The following is a 19,195-nucleotide window of genomic DNA, read 5'->3' as shown; positions in this document are numbered from 1 at the left end:
GGTGATGTGACGCCCGTGTGTATGCACGAGAGCGACGTCATCATGGCCTGACCTATCAAATGGCCAAAGGCAAGGAACCCAGAAGGAAAACCGGGTGAAGTTGGAAGCACCCAAGGCCCGCCAGATTGATCCCACCGCATCACTGGAGGGCACTGTTGAACAGGCAAGTCTGCTGTAATGTACTAATCATCGCTTTTTTTCTCAGAGAATTGGTGCAGAGACTCCCTACCTTTTGAGTCACCCCTTGTCTCCACCTCCTACCTACCTCCAAGCACCATCCCTTTGTTCCAACCCCTACCCACCTCTCACTACAGTCCCTTTTAAAGAATATGGAACCAGATATTTTGTGGCGCTAAGTAATTTGTATGCAATGTGTTAATGATAACAAGAAAAGCAGTAAAATACAGTAGATCTCCTACAGCCAGAAACAATTGATCCCCTTCACAACAATAGACCCCCCCATCAGCAACAATGCACCCCCAACTACAAAATACCACCCCAGCAACCACAGACCCCCTGCAGCATTAACAGATCTCCCAGCAGCCAGCAACAATAGACTCCTCCCTCAGCAAGAGATTGTTCACCAGCAACAATAGACCCCCATGCAAAAATAGATTCCTGCCAGTGACAATAGATTCCCCCAGCAGCCAGCATCAATAGACTCTCCAGGACACCTCAGCACCCCTTGCCATTACATACATTAAGTCCTGGAGGTGCCAGAACTGCTTTCCCCTGCGTTCCCACTGAAGAAAATCCCTGATACGAATATGCATACCAGCAGATTATGGCATAACCCACCTGGGGGCCCCCAAAAATAAAATGAAATAGCTTATTACTGCATTAATAGTGAAATAGCAAGTTCACTAGAATACACATAGAACCATGAACATAGCTACAGTTGTGATCAAAAGTTTGCATACCCTGGCAGAAATCATGATACAGTGGCATTGATATTGAAAATAGGACTGATCATGACAAAAAACTGTTTTATTTAAGAATAGTGATCCTGTGAAGTCATTTATTATCACATAGTTGTTTAAAGCGGAGTTCCAGTCACACTGTAACAAAATACAAAAGTTCACCGGCCATCCTGTATGCCTGGCGATGACATCTTCAGTGTGGGCACCCGGCTGTGACAGCTTGTGGCTTCACAAATAGGTGCCCACTGCGCATGCTCGTGTAGCGCTGCATTTTATGAATGGTCTTGTAGTTTTCTGGAACCTGCCACGTGTCCCACAAGACTATAGGGAGGGAGGGGGAAGACAACTTCTGCTTCCGATCACCTAGGCGATCACATTGGAAGTGGGAGCGGGTGACTGTCAATTTTGGGTACCCACTCCCCCACCTACTCCCCAAAGATGCCAATCCTTAATGGGAAGTGGGGGGTCAGTCTTTAAAGCAGAACTTCCCAGGGTGGGGCTCCATTTTAAATAATAATACTTATTATTCTTCAGGATTTTTGTAAATGGCAACAGTTTGCGCAGCGCTTTACAAAATGAAGGTAGACATTACAATACCATTTGGTACAAGAGGAAACAGAGGGTCCGGCTCGTTAGAGCTTACAATCTAGGAGGAAGGGTTGAGTGATACAAAAGGTAATAGTTGTGGGGGGATGAGCTGATGGAGGAAATACATGGCGGTTTTCTAGGTAGAAGCAGGATAGACTTTTTTAAATAGAAAGGTTTTCAGGGATCATCTAAAAAGGTGGATAGATTAGGAGACAGCCGGACAGATTAGGGTAGAGAGTTCCATAGGATGGGAGAAGCTTGGGAGAAATCCTGGATGCGAGCATGGGAGGAGGAGACACGGGAACTAGAGAGCAGAAGTTCTTGGGAGGATCGAAGAGAGTAGTTTGGTTGATATTTTGAGACCAGGTTTGTGATCTAGCTGGGGGCAGAGTTGTGGATGGCTTTGTAAATTGTTGTTAGTATTTTGAATTTTATTTGTTGAGCGAGTGGAAGTCAGTGGAGGGATTGGCAGAGAGGGGTGGAGGACACCGATTGGAGGCCAGTAGAGGGATTGGCAGAGAGGGGTGGAGGACACTGATTGGAGGCCAGTGGAGGGATTGGCAGAGAGGGGTGGAGGACACTGATTGGAGGTCAGTGGAGGGATTGGCAGAGAGGAGTGGAGGACACCGATTGGAGGCCAGTAGAGGGATTGGCAGAGAGGGGTGGAGGACACTGATTGGAGGCCAGTGGAGGGATTGGCAGAGAGGGGTGGAGGACACTGATTGGAGGTCAGTGGAGGGATTGGCAGAGAGGGGTGGAGGACACTGATTGGAGGTCACTGGAGGGATTGGCAGAGAGGGGTAGCAGACACTGAACAGTTGGTAAGGTGGATGAGCCTGGCAGCAGTATTCATGATGGACTGGAGGGGGGATAGCCTTTGTAAAGGTAAGTCAATAAGGAGGGAGTTGCAATAGTCGAGGCAAGAGATAACCAAGGAGTGAATTAGGAGCTTTGTGGTACGATTGGTTAAAAAAAGGCGTATTCTGGAGATGTTGTGGAGGTTGGGGCGGCATGATTTGGACAGGGATTGGAGGGGGGCTTGAAAGGATATTTCAGAATCCAGGGTTACCCCTAGCACCTTGGCATGCAGGGATGGGTTGATAGTGGTGCTATTGATAATGATAACAGATATCACCCAAATGGCCCGGATCAAAAGTTTCCCTCCCCTGGAATGTTTGGCCTTGGTACAGACACACAAGGTGACACACACAGATTACAATGGCAAGTGAAGGTAATTTCCCATCTCTGTAGCTTTTTAAATTGCAATTATAGTCTGTACAAAACAAAAATAGTCAATAAATAGTTTGTTCGCTCTTACATAGATGCACTGGGCAGTCTAGATACTGAGCCATGGAGATCAGAAAAGAATTGTTAAAAGAGCTGCGTAAAAAGGTAATGGAAGATGGAAAAGGAAATAAAAAGATATCCAAAGCCTTTAATATACCAGTCAGTACTGTTTAATTACTTATTAGGAAATGGAAAATTCATGGATCTCTTGAGACCAAGCCAAGGTCATGTAGACCAAGAAAGGTTGCAGCCACAACTGCCAGAAGCATTGTTCTGGATACAAAGAAAACCCCCCAGGTAACCTCAGGAAAAATATAGGCACAGAGCACGAGGTTACCAGTGTCATTGCAGCTCACTTCTTAGTCCAGGAGGCAAGTGCTGAAAAACGTGAAATCCAGATGTTGGGTGAATACCATAGAATATGGAGCTTTTGGACAAGTGCAGAGATGGTGAATATGCTGCAGCTAATCATCAGATAATAATCAGCTAATAAATTATTTGCAGCTTTTTAAATAAACCTGGATGAAAATGTTACCATCTTGGTTTTTCTTTTCTTTTTTTGTCAAACTTGATGGTGTCCTCATACACGTGGATTTGTAATATGTGTTGAAGATTAGAATTTTCCCATGAGCTTAGAGCAAACTAGTGGGTTTCCATGGCAAAGATTAAATAAACAATTATTTTATTCTGCCGCAAGCCACTTTGAATGAAAATAAAGCACATTAACAAGAATATATTGTTCTCCAGTTGCACTTTGGTCAAATACTCATATTTACAGGCAGTAATACTTTAGTGGAATTTCTATACTGCAGGATATTGCCTATATGAGGCTCTTAATAATAAATCCATAGTAATAAAAAAAGTTTTACTATTTACTAACTTTTTTAATTAGTCTTTCAGATTTCAACTCTCTTCTGTCCGAGAATATCAAATCGGCATACATGTGGGATCATTCAACTATGAGAGAATTCTGAAAAGTCACACGCTCACCCTTCCATTGTGGCTGAGAAGGGGCTGGCAGCCAAACAGATCACCTTGGAGGTCAGTCCTGTCTGACAGTGATCACCTGACAAAGCAGCTATGTCTGAATACTCCTCCCTATTACCACTTCTAAAGAAAGAAGGAAGGAAAGATATAGAAGGAAGAAAAGAAGAAAGAAAAAGAAAAGAAAGAAGAAAGGAAGGGAGGAGGGGAGATCTGTTGGGGAGAAACCAAAAATGAAAGAAGGAGAAATGGAAGGAGAGATAGAGGAAACAAATAAATGAGAGAAGCATGGAGGGAAAGGATGCACAAAGGAAAAGAAAGAAAGAGAGAGAGAGAGAGAGAGAGAGAGAGAAAGAGAGAAAGAAAGAAAGATTGCAAAATTATGCAAGGAGAGAAAAAGAAGGAATGATAGAAGGGAAGAAAGGAAGGGAAAGAAGAAAAATATGAAGGATGGAAGAAAATAAGGAAGAAAGGAAGGAAGAAAAATGAGAAGAGAAAGAAGAAAGGAAGGGAGGAGGGGAGATCTGTTGGAGAGAAACAAAAAAGGAAAGAAGGAGAAATTGAAGGAGAGATAGAGGAAACAAATAAATGAGAGAAGCAAGTAGGGAAAGGATGAACAAAGCAAAAGAAGGAAGAGAGAGAGAGAGAGGGAGAGGGAGGGGGGAAGAGAAAGAAAGGAAGGAAGGAAGGAAAGGGAAGGAAAGGAAAGAAAGAGAAGGGAAGGAAAGGAAAGGAAAGAGAAGGGAAGGAAAGGAAAGAAAGAGAAGGGAAGGAAAGGAAAGAAAGAAAGGGAAGGAAAGAAAGAAAGGGAAGGAAAGGAAAGAAAGAAAGGGAAGGAAAGGAAAGGGAAGGGAAGGAAAGGAAAGGAAAGGAAAGGAAAGGAAAGGAAAGGAAAGGAAAGGAAAGGAAAGGAAAGGGAAGGGAAGGGAAGGAAGGAAGGAAAGAAAGAAAGAAAGAAAGAAAGAAAGAAAGAAAGAAAAGAAGAAAAGAAGGAAAAGAAAGAAAGAAAGAAATAAAGAAAGAAAAGAAGAAAAGAAGGAAAAGAAAGAAAGAAAGAAAGAAAGAAAGAAGGAAAGAGGGAAAGAGGGAAAGAAGGAAAGAAAGAAAGAAAGAAAGAAAGAAAGAAAGAAAGAAGGAAAGAAAGAAAGAAAGAAAGAAAGAAAGAAAGGAAAGAAGGAAAAGAAGGAAAGAAAGAAAGAAAGAAAGAAAGAAAGAAAGAAGGAAAGAAAGAAAAGAAGGAAAGAAAAGAAGGAAAGAAAGCAAAATTATGCAATGAGAGAAAAAGAAGGATTGATAGAAGGGAAGAAAGGAAGGGAAAGAAGAAAAATATGGAGGATGGAAAAAAATAAGAAAGAAAGGAAAGAAAGAAAGGGAAGGAAAATAAGGAGGAAGGCAGAAAGGATAGAAGAGGGAAGGCAGAAAGGATAGAAGAGGGAAGGAAAAAAAAGAGAGTAGCAAGAAATGATAGAAAGAGAGAAGAAAGGAAGGACGACAATATAGAAGAAAAGAAGGATTGAGAACAGGAAAGACAGAGGATAGGAAGAAGGTAGAAAGTCCTGATCTGTGTGCAAGCTCCAAATGAAGCTACTCAGAGCTTACACAGGTCTTCATTTCCCCACTACTGGTCTCTGAACAGAGTGGTGGGGAAGCCAAGTAAGGACCCCATCTGGACAGGCTTTAGTCTTTTGTCAATGGTATCAGTATGGCTTCACTTTAAGAGGCTTCTGAGATCATTCGGAATTCCTTTACAGGAGTTCACCTCCTTCTGACCTGCTCTGGGTTTTTGTATAGCAATGCAAAATTGATTTGAAGTATACGAAACCCATCCACCTAGACTCCAAAGGCAAATATGTGCAGCTGTGGTGAACCTACTTCTATGTTATACATGGGCAAAGAAGAGGTTCATTTTATTTTAATCTACTGAAAACTATTTACAGAAACAAACTGCAGGGAAAGTACTCCTTCCCGAGCTAAGCCTTCAGCAAATCTCTTTAGAAAATAAAGCTGCTTTCTCTCCACAATATTTTACCATTGACGGCTGGGAAAATTTTCTTTGCTATGGTAATAAAATCTACTTACAGAAGACAGTTTAATTTGCCTGACCTCTAATAGTGCAAGGTTTATGACAGAATGAATCTACACATCCGTAGAAAGACTTATGGCTGTAGAGTGAAGGGGAATCTTAATTGTTCCCTTCACCCCAAGTGAGATTATTCTTTTACTATCAGCTGCACTGCTGGTCTATGACCTTGTCTTTGGCTCAGAGCCACACTCATCAGGCCCTCCTAGGTCAGGTGCACCACTAGAAGAAAGATCAGAGCTAGAGGAAATGGTCTCTTTTGAAATATCTTAATAATCAATCTTTTTTAATCCATGCTATATCATTTTAATTTTTTCCCTAATAATTCTTTTTGTTTCCTTGGCAGCAGTTGACCTTGCTTTAGACAGAGTCCCTAAAGGATCACTTTTACCCGGCAAACTCACCTCCAGCATGCTTTCCAACATATTCAGCACAGTCCCCAAGACACTGTCACCCCTGTTAGCAGTCCACATCCAACACACCACATTCCGGGTGGTCCTGTCCAGATCACACCCATTTTCTGGGTGGTATGCCAAGATCACACCCATATTCTGAATGGTATTTCCAGATCACACCCATATTCTGAATGGTATTTCCATATCACACCCATTTTCTGGGTGGTATGCCCAGATCACACCCATATTTTGAGTGGTATTACCAGATCACAGCCTTGTTCTGGATGGTATTCCAAGATCACATCCATTTTCTGGGTGGTATGCCCAGATCACACCCATATTTTGAGTGATATTACCAGATCACACCCATATTCCGAATGGTATTTCCAGATCACACCCATATTCTGAATGGTATTTCCAGATCACACCCATTTTCTGGGTGGTATGCCCAGATCACACCCATATTTTGAGTGGTATTACCAGATCACAGCCATGTTCTGGATGGTATTCTAAGATTACACCCATTTTCTGGGTGGTATGCCCAGATCACACTCACTTTCTGGGTGGTATGCCCAGATCACGCTCACTTTTTGGGTGGTGTGCCCAGATCACACTCACTTTCTAGGAGGTATGCCCAGATCACACCCATTTTCTGGGTGGTATTCCCAATTCACATCTACTTTCTGTGTAGTATGCCCAGATCACACCAATTTTCTGGGTGGTATTACCAGATCACACCCATATTCTGGATAGTATTCCCAGATCACATCCACTTTCTGGGCAGTATGCCCAGATCATACCCACTTTCTGGGCAGTATTCCCAGATCACATCCACTTTCTGGGCGGTATGCCCAGATCATACCCACTTTCTGGGTGGTATTCCCAGATCGCACCCACTTTCTGGATGGTATACTCAGATCATACCCATTTTCTTGGTGGTATTCTCAGATCACATCCACTTTCTGGGTGGTCCCACCCCTAATTACAGTATACTTGTAGATGAGATCCCCTCAGTTAAAACCATTTTAGCATGCTTGGTAGCTCATATAAGGTTGATTTCAGGATACAACCCAGGATGCGACATCATCAGAAAGATTTGGGATAGCCCCAGAAAGTCTGTGACAATCGGCACCTATGCTGTAGTAGGAGCATAGACATAACTACCTTTACAACAGACCATAGATTGAAAAGCTGCCGCTTCTCCAGTTGCTGCATGCATTTAACTGTGAGATGATCTTAGTACTTGCTCCAGCTTCCAGCCCCTGTGGTTCCTCCCACCAGCAAATGCATCCTGTAGTGACAGACAAGATGGCAGGTGGAACCACAGTGGTCAACAGAAGAGCAAGTATTACCCTGTTGGCCAGTGTGATTCCAGTATAAATACCTGGAATAGTAGTATGAGGTGAACGTGTGTGGGGGGGTGAATGTGCCTGAAAGTTTGCAATTTGCAAATGTTAATGCACACCAAGTCGATGCAACAAATTGAGCCATGGCCATAGTTGATCAATGACATCAGAAATCATCCCCAGGTGCCTTTGTATACATTCAGCTCTCATTCGAGGAATTTAGCAAGCAGCTGAATGGAGCCAGGAATGCATCATTGGTTGCTAAGATGTGCGAAGAATACTTGCAGCAGCAGGGGAGAAGAGAAGTGATGGCTTTTCAGTGCACAGCCTGCTTGAAAGGCAAGTGTATTCATTTTTCTTTTACACTGGTAACAGTGACCCTACCACTTTAAAACTCATGTATAGCTATTGGCTATTTGGAGCTGAACCCCAAATACAGAAACTTTTATTGAATGCTATTTCTCCATAATCACAAAGGAAATAAATCCACTTTGTGCACTAAATGCCTTTGCAAACCCAGACATTACCTTGTAAAGTAGCAGTGACATCACTGCTGTACTGTTCATAGCCTGTACAGAAAGTAGAACTGTAGGAGGGGCTCATCAGGCCACGCCCACTACAGGTTGGCTGCAGAAAATACAGGAAGGGGTGGAGACAAGACCAGGCACCCTTCACAAGGAGAAAGATCAGCAGTGACCGGTCTTTTTTACAGGAAGCTCCTGCACAGAGGTAATGTTTCACACCGGGATACGGCACAGATCTGGAAGAAATACAAATCGCACACCAGAATTCAAGTATAAATGCCCATGTATCCTACATTTAGCACAGCTTTAAATCACAACTCCTTTCAAGACTTTTTTTCTAAGCTGTGTATAGAGTGGGGATGGGTTAGCACCTTGGTCAGGTTTCTGAGCTGACGTTTACTCTGCCTTCCTTGGCTCCTCATTCCCATTTTCTTCATGCTAAGGAAAATTTTAAATTAAATAAAACTTTTTTACATTACATATCCTATTTTGAACCCAGTAATTTCATCACTGGATCTCTGCGCTTTCCTATGCAATGCAGGCAAATGATGGCTGGCAGAAGGGACCAACAGGTTGCTGTACATAGCTTCCTGAAAACATCACAGCACTCAGTATAAGCAGTGGGTTGGCTCATGGGAGAAGTTATTTAAAAATAATGCGGTGGATACATTTGTAGGAGTGGGTGTTCCTAAGCAGGATGCATGTAGAACGCCCTAGGTGTTGCCCACACTGAGCCTCTATATTTGAAAGAACTAAAATCCAATGAATGAAAAGGACAGGGACAGACAGGCTGAGGAGGAAAGTGATGATGAAAAATGACCTCCAGCAAGGAAATAAGACACACTCTATCTCACTTCTAATGCACATTGTGAGAAGCTCACAGTGTGCAGTGAAATCAATGTAAGCCATCCCAGTACACAAGAGGAGCTGGTACAACTGTGCAAGACTGACGGAAAGGAGAAAGCTTTAAATGCTGCCAGGTGTCCTAAAAGAGGAAATTTGTCTCGAACAGCTGTTATCTGGACAGGAAGTGAGGGAAAATCTCCCTCATGGGGACATAGACAGCAATAAAATCCTAAAAGTTGCTGAATTTAAAAATAAATAAAGGGACATCAGGGACAAGGGCAACAAAAAATAAATTAAAAAAAAATTATATATATATATATTATTTTTTTATTTTTTATTTTAATTTATGTATTTATTTATCTATTTTTTGTTGCCCTTGTCCCTGATGTCCTGTAAAACAGACAGGGCATGGGTAGAATTGCCATCACATCTACTTCTGCCTATCACCTGTCAAATAGATAGAAGATGGGATGTGTATGCGTTAAACTGCAGAGTGATTATGAATTATAAATGAAAAAAAAATAGAATTTCTGCTTGTCTAGAAGTTCACAAAACATGCCAATCCATAGTCCAGTACAGCTCCACTTATCAGATGGTACCTGACATTAGCCTTGGGTGAAATATTGACAAGTGTTCTGTACTGCAGATGGGGGCAAGGAAACAGAATTCACCTTGTGATGTTAGCCAGTATGCGTTGTCCCATGTGTATGCTAAAGATCAGACCCATACATACCAGTAGGCCTGTGCCTGTGGGTGCAGCAACAAAGAGGCCTCGTTTCCCAAGCATTCTATATTTACTATTTCGAGAATCAATAAAAAAACAAGTAAGCAATCTATTTTAAGAGAAACTATACTATACTATTTTATTTCTTCATTTTTTTATTACTGTATTTTTAAACATTTATGTCTATATTTTTGTACTAAAAATATACTGGATACAATTTTGTTCTACAGTTTAACATTTAAAAATGACAAAGGATTCCCAGAGCATGGGTGGGTTAGCAAAAAAAAAAAAAGTTTTTTGCAGAGGTGCTCCTGTTATGTTTTTTTTTTTGAGAATATAAAATATAAACTTAGATGCAGTGGGGGAGGGGGGCACTAAACCCCCTGCACCATTATTTTGGAGCACAAAGTTGGTGTGTGCCATATTAACTAAGTGGATAGACCTATTTCAGGTCTATCTGTGCCAACCATGCCGATTTTGTTTTCAGGTTGAAAGCGTCATAGAGTCTGCACTTGATTAACAAAGGGAATGCAACGGTTTTCAGTTTAGAAAGTGACTGCAGATCCCCACCAGGTCTGACCAGTCGTGCAGTGATTACACTGCACAAGCCAAGTACAGTCAACTGAGTGAGGGGGCAGTGATAGACAGGGGTATGGCAGCATGCAGCTCCAGCTGAATTGCTCTGTGCTGTGTTTATTACAGGCATGTCACTTTATATATAAACATAAATTAGTGTCTTTCCCAGTAATACATTGCTGCTGGCTTCACTCCCAAGAGCCAGTGGAGGGATTGGCAGAGAGGGGTGGTGGATACAGAATGGTTAGTGAGGTGGATGAGTCTGGCAGCAGCATTCATGATAGACTGAAGGGTGGATAGCCTGCAATGAGGTCAGCCAATGAGGAGGGAGTTACAATAGTCGAGGTGATATATAACAAGGGAGTAAGTTGCTTAGTAGTTTCCGAGGTTAAGAACGGTCGTATCTTGGAGATGTTGCGGAGGTGAAGTCTACATGATATTGTCAGAAATTGAATCTGGGGCTGGAAGGACAGATGGGAGTCCAGGATTACACCTAGTAACCTGGCATGAGGGAATGGACTGATAATTGTGTTATCGATATCAAATACCACCCTACCCGTGCCCTTCGCTCCTCACAGGACCTCCTACTCTCTAGCTCCCTGGTCTCCTCCTCCCACGCCCGACTCCAGGACTTCTCTAGGACTTCCCCCATCCTCTGGAACTCCCTACCCCAATCCATCAGACTGTCACCTACCCTCCTCACCTTTAGGAGCACCCTGAAAACCCATCTCTTCAGGGAAGCCTACCCCACCCTCACCTAACAGCCGATCTCCTCCACTCCTCCCACCACTCCATCCCCCACAGCCACTTCCTCCTGTACCACTATCCCCTCCCTCCTAGATTGTAAGTTTGAAAGAGCAGGGCCCTCGAACCCCTCGTGTATTGTATTGTTACCGTCTTGTCTCATGTTCTGTCCCCCTCACTATTATACAGCGCTTAGCAAAACCTTTGGCACTATATAAATTCTGTATAATAATAATAATAATGGTGAAGTCAGGGGAGGGGGCACGGGCTGGGGGGAAAACTAGGAGCTCCGTTTTGGAAAGGTTGAGTTTGAGGAAGTGGAGTGACATCCATGCCGATATGTCACTTAGTAGGCTAGTAATGCAGGTGGAGACTGAGGGGGTGAGGTGAGGGGTAGACAGATAGATTTGCGTGTCATCAGCATAGAGATGGTGATGGTAATTGAAGCCGTGGGAGTTTATCAAGTGACCAAGGGAGGAGGTGTAGATGGAGAAGAGAAGGGGTCCAAGGACAGAACCACTGCTGGATGGAGCTGTCCAGTGCTGGTTGGAGCTGTCCAGTGCTGGATGGAGCTGTCCAGTGCTGGATGGAGCTGCCCAGTGCTGGATGGAGCTGCCCAGTGCTGGATGGAGCTGTTCAGTGTTGAATAGAGCTGTCCAGTGCTGAATGGAGCCTTCCATTGATTAATTGAGCTGTCCAGTGCTGGGTGGAGCTGCCCAGTGCTGGATGGAGCTGCCCAGTGCTGGATGGAGCTGCCCAGTGCTGGATGGAGCTGCCCAGTGCTGGATGGAGCTGCCCAGTGCTGGATGGAGCTGCCCAGTGCTGGATAGCCACCTTTTACCATGTTAGCATTTTTAGCATTTTTCAACACAAAAAAAAATACATTTTTTGATTAAAAAATGCTCAAAAATGCGCATTTTACCGCGCTTTACAGCATTTACCATGTTTACAGTATTTGTACAGCTATAAAACTCCTCTAGAAACCCACTGGTCCGGGTTTTTAACCGGCCAAAAAACGCCCCTGCCAAAAAAACCCTAATTAAAGCCTTTGTGTGCATGAACACATAGGATAACATGCTGGGGAGTTTACTGGCTGTAGAAAAAAAGCCAAAAGTAAAAAAACAACAGCTGTAAAAACATTCAGTGTGCACGAAGCGTAATAGTTATAGTAGTTAATAATAATTATTTATTATTATTACAGTCACATTGCTTAGCAATCTGATCTAAAGTGGTCATGCTTTATTTTCTACATCCCGATGAAGGACACTTTCAGGAAAAATGTGAAAAATCTGCTCACAAGCTTCCCCATCCCTTGCTGCTGATTGGCACTAATCTTCTTCTTCTTCAGCAAAGGTCGCCACCACTCAGATAGCTGTTGTGCATTCTTCAGGTACAACATAGCACTGCTTGGAATGTAAATGTGTTTAAATGGACAGACACAGCCCAGCCTTGGAAATCCATTAAAAAAATAATAAAAGCTGGGTTGCTTCATGACATAGAAGGTGGAAGATTTTAACTGGCCATATGCTTGCCACGTGTGACAATTCTAAAAGCCTTCCATGATATTTGAATAAAATAATAATAAAAAAAAAAAAAAGATTGGATGGAATTAAGAGGTTCACAGTAATCTGCCCTACATCCTTTAGTTTTCTTTCAGTTTTAAGGAGCCTAACAATTGAAACTGCATTGCATGTCAATTAAAGCCACCACAATGTCAGTGAAAGGCATTTTCTTTAACCATCTGATCTCTCAAAAATAGTTAAAATCACCGGTAGAAGATTTCTATGAATTGTGTTCTCATCTTCTCAATGAAAATGAAGCTTACAATTAAATTCAAGAAAATAAAGCAATACACAGCAATACATTCCAGGTAGAACGTATTCATTTATTTCATAAAAGCATCTGGCTTTGCAAATATTTGCAACTGTTCCCTCTATTTTTAGATCTCTCTCTCTCTCTCTCTCTCTCTAGATATATATATATATTTATTACACACACACATGTTTGAAGAAATAGCAAAATAGGTTTGCTATTCTCCTTACTCCCTTTCTTCCCTCCTTCCTCCCTTTTTCCTTCCTTTCTTATCCTCTTTACCCCTCTTCTTTCTTCCCTTCCTTTCTTCCCCCTTTCCTTCCATTTTTTTCCCTGCAGTACAGTTTTCTGCCTCTAGATGTGCTCAGTCTGATAACAAGCATCATTCAAACCACTTCCTCTGAACCCAGGTCTGTGACTGGACAGTGTAAGTATAAGCAGCAGAGTGATCAGCTCATCTATCAGTCACTCTGCTCTCTCCTCCTATCAGCATGCTTTTTATAAGCACATAAACTGATTGGCCCTTTGTTCTCTTTTTCCTCTTACACTCTAGCCCTGCTGTACAGAGACTGCAAGAGCTTTGATAACTAATTAAATTCAGGAGTGGTTGTAAAAAGTGAAGGTTTTTACCTTTGTGCATTCTATGCACAAAATCCTTCAGAGTGCAGCTCCCTGCCACCCCAGCCCCGCCCCATACTTACCTGAGTCCGATGCACACAAGAGCAGCAGCCCTCTTCCTCCTCATTGGCTCAGACACAGCAGTGGGAGCCATTAGCAGTATGAAGGAAGTGGGGGTGGGGCTGAGACGGGCTCTGTGTGCCTTATGGACACACAAAGTGGGGCTCTTGAGCGAGCATGCACAAGTTCCCTTCATAGCAGGCAGCTTGCTATGGTGGCACTTGACAGGGGGGAGGGGCCAGGAGCGCCAATAGGGACTGTAGAAGAGGAGGATCGGGGTAGCTCTGTGCAAATTCATTTCATAGAGCAGATGATTATACCATGTTTGCTATTTAAAAAAATACCTTTATAATCACTTTGGGAAATAAAAGTAATGAAGTATTAATTTTTATTAAAACATTTTTTTTATTAATTGGAGTCTTTTATAAGTATTAATTTTTATTAAAAAAAATTTTCTATTAATTGGTGTGTTTTATATTTGCCTAGAATTCAGCTTGATTGCTGCTAAATTAGGTTCACTTGCAGCAAACTGTGCTTTTAACCCCTTCCCACCAGCGCCTCATGGTCCTTTAAGAGTTTCAGATGCCGGGAGACGGGTTGGGTGGGGCGTGGTTTAGGGATCATGTGACCGCCGTGACATGATCGGGAAAGGTCCTGATCGAAAAAGCAGATGGGGACCTTTCCGTGAGTACCGGACATGTGTGCTCGGAGCGTACAGGGTGCGTGCTCTCAGCACATACGTTTTTTGTTACATGAACGCAAATGTGCGGCCGATCGCCATCTAGGCCCAGACGCCGGGTGGCTGCACATTTGTGTGCGGCTGGCGTGAAGGGGTTAATGTTCATCTCTAAAGGCCAGTTCAAATGTGAGCTTACTGCCATTGTCTTTCTCTTTGCCTTTTGCACTTATCAAATGTAAAAAAAAAAAAAAAATATGAACTGGAGCTTTAAGCAGGTCTGCTTTTTATGCAGGCTACCATCCTTAAAGCATCACTTAATCCCGATCAGGAAGTGCCTGCTAGCGGGCGCTCTTTGAGCAGATGGCATGCTATAGGTATGGCACACTTCCTCATTAGTGAAGAATTACGTCATGTTTGAGTATCTGCTGGAGTCGGAGTGATCCTGCCGTGCTGGCCGCACTGCTATTATTTTTAGATAATTATTATACTTTTCAGTGTATTTTTTAATAATAGATCAAATGCGGCCTCTTTTGTTTCATCGACATACTCAGAGAAACTGCAAAGCCTGCTACATTTCGTATCTTCAAGGAGAATGTTCACGGAGGTGTAAAATGTGACCTAATTAAATAAAGAGAGTTCATTGGGAGGCCAAGAGCCTTTCAAATAATGTTCCTGACCTGAGTTCGGGTTTTGCTGGCTGCCAAGAGGTTTCTGGCTCATTTGTGATGCAATAGAGCTAAGTAGTATTGGTAGATATGATTTACAGAATGTGTGGGGGGGGGGGGTATTTGCATTGCAGAAGGAGGAGAAAAGAGGGTCATTTAAGGTATATTTCCTTCCTCCCGCCTTCCGTTTTGTTTTTCTTTCACTCTCATCCTCTCTTTTCCTTTAAAGAAGAATTCCAGGTATGGATATTTTTTACACAGTAACAATTGTCCAGCCTGGGCACCTAACTAAGCATGGAACTATGCATATACCATACCTGTGGGATCCCTCTGGAACAGGGGCATTGGATTCAAATTCACAGAGGTCCGAATCACATTTGTGTACAATGACTCAGATCTTTTACATCGCAGCCCCACCTCTACCTTTATAGCACAGTTCTCCCTTTACATCACAGTCCCCCTGAAAATCACAGTCCTCCTACTTTACATCACCGCCCCCCCTTTACATCACCGTCCCCCCTGAAAATCACAGTCCTCCCTACTTTACATCACAGCCCCCCTTTACATCACAGTCCCCCCTTTACATCACCGTCCCCCCTGAAAATCACAGTCCTCCCTACTTTACATCACAGCCCCCCTTTACATCACAGTCCCCCCTTTACATCACCGTCCCCCCTGAAAATCACAGTCCTCCCTACTTTACATCACAGCCCCCCGTTTACATCACAGTCCTTCTACTTTACATCACAGTCCCCCCTTTACATCACAGTCCCCCCTGAAAATCACAGTCCTCCTACTTTACATCGCAGCCCCACCTCTACTTTTATAGTATAGTGCCCTTCTTACATCAGTGTCTTCAGTCCCCCCATGCAAATCACACTCCTCCTACTGAAAATCATGGCACCCCTCATCCACTTTACATAACAGTCCTCCCTTCACATCAGTGTCCTCAGTACCCCCCCCCCCCTCTTCACAACACAATTTCTCCCCCTTTACATTACAGTTCTCTACCTCTTTATATCACAGTCCCCCCCATATCATATCCACTCCTTAAATCATAGTCCCCTCTTTACGTAACAGTTTCTCCCCGCTTTATGTCACAGACCCGCCTTTACATCACAGTTTCCACTACTTTATGACACAGTCCTCCTCTATATCTCCCCCTCCCCCCACTTGCAGACTCCGTTTTATGTCACAGTTTCCCCCACTTTACATCACAGCCCCCCTTTACAGCACAGATTCCCCCACTTCATGTCACAGTCCATCTCTATATGTCACAGCCCCCCACATCACAATACCCCACATTACATCACAGTTTCCTTCACTTTACATCACAGCCCCCCTCTACATCACAGTTTCCCCCACTTCATGTCACAGTTCCCTTCTATACGTCACAGCCCCCCCCCCCCCCCACATCACAATTTCCCACCTTACATCACAATTTCCTTCACTTTATGTCACACTTACCCCCACTTTACATCACAGACCCCCTTTACATCACAGTTTCCCCCACTCCATGTCACAGTCCCCATCTACACATCACAACCCCCACACACACATCACAATTCCCCACCTTACGTCACAGTTTCCCCCACTTTACACCACAGACCCCTTTACATCATAGATTCCCCCACTTCATGTCACAGTCCCCATCTATACATCACAGCCCCCCCACACACACACATCACAATTCCCCACCTTACGTCACAGTTTCCTTCACTTTACGTCACAGTTACCCCCACTTTGCATCACAGATTTCCCCACTTCATGTCACAGTGCCCCTCCCCACATCACAATACCCCACTTTACGTCACAGTTACCCCCACTTTGCATCACATGCCCCCTTTACATCACAGTTTCCCCCACTTCATGTCACAGTCCCCCTCTATATGTTACAGCCGTTACAGCCCCCCCCCCCACATCACAATTCCCCACCTTACGTCACAGTTTCCTTCACTGTACATCACAGTTACCCCCACTTTGCATCACAGGCCCCCTTTACATCACAGATTTCCCCACTTCATGTCACAGTGCCCCTCCCCACATCACAATACCCCACTTTAAGTCACAGTTTCCTTCACTTTACATTACAGTTACCTCCCCCCATCACAGTCCCCCTTTACATCACAGTTTCTCTCCACTTATGTCACAGTTTCCCCTTCACATCCGTGTTCCCCGCTCCCCCTTTAGCCAGCCCCTTCATAACAATGTCCTTAGCCCCCCCCCCCCATCCCATTCACAACAGTGTTTGCATGCTCATGCACAGTCTTTACACAGGACAGGTCTGGATGGAGGTCGGGAGATGCCCAACTTTTCCTGTTAACAAGCTGGTGTTTGGTTGCTAGGACCACCCAGCATCCTAGCAACCAATCACCACATGCAGTTCCTGTCCTATGTGTAGACTTGCCACCTCTTTAGTTCTCTGCAATGCTGAAAGGATCACAGCGTAGTGCTTGTGGGGAAATAAGCGGTACTTACTAGATGGCCAGGTAAGAAAGAGAATCCAGGTGCCTAAGTGGCGTGACCACAGCGGTCTAGATGGGACTGTCACTCAGTCTGGATCTGGACCGTGGTCCACCATTTAGTGGTGCCGGCTCCAGAAGCTGAATGACACTGTATTAGGACCCCCTACTCTTTTCACCACCAAATGGCTCTTAGAAGAGTTACTACATTTATAAAACACATTCACCACCTTTGTTTGCCTACATTTTGGGAGTCACATGGGCCCAAAATCTGAATTTCCCATTCTTCAATGAGAAATCCAATTCTCGGTTACATCTGCTATGTTTCTGCTATGATCAGTATGATTACAGTTCCTCCCCTCAATCAATTTTAAATATTTGCGGTTTTCAAATCGTGAATCATCGGTTTGATCCATGATTGCCTATGGCATTACAGACCCAATTCTGGTACCTAACCCTATCTAACATTTGCTGCACATTCATCTTCATGCCAATAAAGATAAAGACAATAAAGACAACCTAAAAAGTATCTTTTTTTTCATTTTGGATAGAGTAATGGAGGTTATATCCCCTGACTGTTTTTTTACTTGCCCTCCTGAGGATTTTTCCCCCTTCCTGGCCAGGCCATTTTTTTGGCGTTACGGCGCTGCATTTCTTTTTTTTTTCTTTTTTTGTAAATCCAAACAACGTTTTTTGTCAAGACAAGGAAAAATAAAAATGGAGCAGTGCTTACAGAATCTTCAGCAAGATTACTGCACCAGTACAATTACACATAGACAGAATAGTGTGGATACGCAGATCCTGTAACAGGCATCCATACAGAAGCAATGACCAATCAAAGCTGGGAACACGAGGATCCAAGACCACCTTGACAATGCATAGCTTTTTCCTTTTACCTTTTATTCCTCCCCGTCCAGATGTATAATAAAATGGGGGAAAGGAACAAAGCCCAGCAGCACAGTGGCTAAATGGTTAGCACTTCCGCCTGGCAGTACTCGGGTCGTTGGTTTGAATCCCAACCACGGCACCACCTGCCTGGAGTTTGCATGTTCTCCCTCTGCCTGTGTGGGTTTCCTCTGGGTACTCCAGTTTCCTCCTACACTCCAAAGACATGCTGGCAGGTGAATTGGTTCCTGTCTAAATTGGCCCTAGTATGTGTATGTATGAATGTGAGTTAGGGACCTTAAATTGTATGCCCCTTGAGGGTTAGGGACTGATGTAAATGTACAATATATATGTAAAGTGCTGTGTAAATTGATGGCGCTATATAAGTACCTGAAATAAATAAATAAAAATAAGCCAAAGGATAAACTATCAATAAAAAAAAAAAACCAACAACAGTAACTGGTTCACCCGAGACAGCACATCAGAGAAAACTGTGGATACGTATGATCTCCCCTAACCCCGTGCGGCCAAGCGGGCCGCGTTTTGCACAGGCACGAGAGCCCATTCGTTTGAATGGACTCCCGCGCCTGTGACACAAAGGGAAAGAAGTCCCTGCACGTCTTTGGAAAATGCAGCCCACACGGGAACCTCGGTTCCCAGTACGGTTGCGTTTTCCAGTGCGGGCGACGTGCCATTAGAAGTAATGGCACCCGCCCGCGGGTGTGCAATTCTCTGTGCGGGTGGTGCAGCTGCACAGATTTTCGTGCGGATCCGCAGCAGCATCACAGATGTGAACCTAGGCTCGAGGGAGAAGTGGAGTTACATGCCTGATTTAGAATGTCACGCCTGCAAGAGCCGATCAGCTATTAATTGAGGCTGGGCAAGCCCTGGCCTATCTAGCCAACCCTGCCACACCTGTTGGAACCTACGATAAGCATTGACATGTTGGTATGTCAGCTTTTTCCCGCGGGAGTAACGAATTAACATAATCTATCCATTG

At 43.7% G+C, this 19,195-nt stretch overlaps 1 protein-coding gene across 6 annotated transcripts in view; it reads right to left on the bottom strand.

The window, feature by feature from the left end:
- The window catches only part of DLG2 (discs large MAGUK scaffold protein 2), a 2,035,798-nt gene that overhangs the window by 1,188,148 nt on the left and 828,455 nt on the right, over positions 1 to 19,195 (bottom strand). The gene's annotated exons all lie outside the window — the stretch shown is intronic.

The sequence above is a fragment of the Staurois parvus genome, unplaced genomic scaffold (assembly GCF_062004578.1).
Source record: "Staurois parvus isolate SC_StPar_1 unplaced genomic scaffold, SC_StPar_1.0 ptg000173l, whole genome shotgun sequence".
NCBI classification, from domain to species: Eukaryota; Metazoa; Chordata; class Amphibia; order Anura; family Ranidae; genus Staurois; species Staurois parvus.
This window is presented reverse-complemented; position numbering and strand designations above follow the sequence as displayed.